Here is a 2,206-nt window from a genome sequence, read left to right on the forward strand (position 1 = left end):
GACTAGAAAAATTCATCTGTTCTAGAATTTTTTAAACCCTCATCAAGGAAAAACAAAGGGAAGTTACCAACTGAGACTGATCAGTTCATCTAACCACAGATCATCAAAACAGTAGAGTTCCTGCCTAGGAGTTTTAGGAAGTTGTTTTTGTACTTAAAGCAGAAAAACTGAGCTGCAAATGAGCACACTCAGCTTTGGAAAACAATTATTTAACCTAGGCTGTCTTGTTTTCAAGTTTAGAAGTTTAAAAATAAAATACTTTGCATTCTGTATTGCCAATAAAATAGAGCTTCAAGTTATTTTAATGCTCTTTCCCCAATAGGAACTTGCAATTTGCACATTCAGAAACATTGTCTCCTCCCTCGGTTCACAGAACCTGCCGACTTTTTATAGAAGGGTTTCTACTCAACTAGAGAAATGTCCGCAAGAGGATCTGTAAGCATAAGTTGTCGGGCATAGCCCCCCAAAATGCATTTGCCATAATAGTTGGCAAAAAGCGGGGTACATGGGGGTGTATGAGAAAACTGAACTGCTGAGGTCCCTGATTCCTAATACGTATATCCCACGTTGACGCTCTTCAGTGTTCCTACGTTCTTCTTCAATTTGTTCTCTAGACACTTAACACCCAGAAAAGCACCACTGCTCAGTGGGAACCTTCAATAATTTATAATTTTGGTCTAGTTTCTCAAAAGGCCCAGAGAGAAAAAGAGTGGCATTTCTTCTGTTTTGGATATTCTTTGAGAGCTCATACTAGTGCCTGCTTGGGTAAACAAACAAGCAGTTGCATCAGTTTTCTTCTTAAGGACAGTGGTAGAAACTAGAGAATATTGAAACTGAAAGCAGTGACATTCAGACTCATTTCCTCTATCCTTTGGCTGAAAGCTGTAGATGATCCATGTCTTATGTTAAGTGTGTGGTTAAAATATGTCATTAAAACGTTACCACATTTTTAAGAGCATTTCAGTTATCACTGTTAGGTCAAACAACCATCAGAATTCCCCAGTAAGTACATGTGAATTGTGAAGAAAACACAGCAAGAGGAGAGACCCTCTTCCAGATATTAACGGCAAGAGTTAAACATTATCCAAGTCCAGCTAGAATACACGACCAATGCTTCCTCCTACCTGCATGGGGTTTCTATTTACTATTTTCGTGGGAGTCTCACAGACCACTTGGAGTATATACATAGCAGATCACGATTTACGCTTGTGTATTTAGATGTGTGGAATAGCTATATCTGTTACTGGAAGTTATTTTGGGTAATGGAGGGGAAAAGCGATATTAATGCATCTGGGCCCTCAACCTCCAACCTCCCATCAACTACTCTTCCCACTGCATGCCTCTGTGCACATGGCTGACTTTTAATATGTATTTTTTACATGATGTAAATTCTTAATCAGCCTCTCTTGTTTAGACTGTATACATCATTATATCGGACATTCTTGTAACTACTGTGTGATCAATAAGATTCCTGTAAGAATTTCTGCTTTTTAAAAAACAAAAAATACAATGCTGAGAGGGAGGACTTACATCCCACATTAGTGGGTGATCACCCTATTTATGGGATTTTTAAAACAAGTACATTTTTAATGAACTAAGATGAATAAAGCCATGATTAAAAAAAATTTAACCTCTTGTTTTAAACATGAAAGTGTGGTCATTACATTGATTTTTGGGGAATGATACCAAAGTTTGGACAATGTCAGTGGGGCTGAGAGCCTTTGTGTTTTCGAGCCATCCTGTTCTCTAGAGGGTGAAGGGATAAAATAGAGGGACAAAATAATTCAATCTCCACCTCTTATTACCAACCCAGAGCTCTCCAGAGGCCACCAATCCCACAACTTTTGAAGCCCTGCTCGATGGTTGACTATCATCTATGTGTTCTCACAATGCTTGCCAGAGGGAGTTCAAATCCTGGCATACTGGTCAATGTTTCCTTCTTGCTTCCTTTGCAAACCTGATCTTCGCCTTCTCTTCTGGTAACCCAGTGTTCTGTGTGTCCCCTAGGGCCAGTTATCACCGCATTCCACAGTCTGCAAAACTTATCCAGGCACGCAGCCGTCTTTGAAATCAAAGTCACACCATGCTCAGATCTACTCTAAGCGCTGCAGGAGTTTCTGATCCAAACTTTTGATCTGCCATTTGTTCTCTATTCCCTTCTCTCCCGGGATGCTGGCCCAGATGGCGCTTTGGGTTGGTGCTCTGC

This window comes from Equus przewalskii, chromosome 8 (assembly GCF_037783145.1).
Source record: "Equus przewalskii isolate Varuska chromosome 8, EquPr2, whole genome shotgun sequence".
NCBI lineage: Eukaryota > Metazoa > Chordata > Mammalia > Perissodactyla > Equidae > Equus > Equus przewalskii.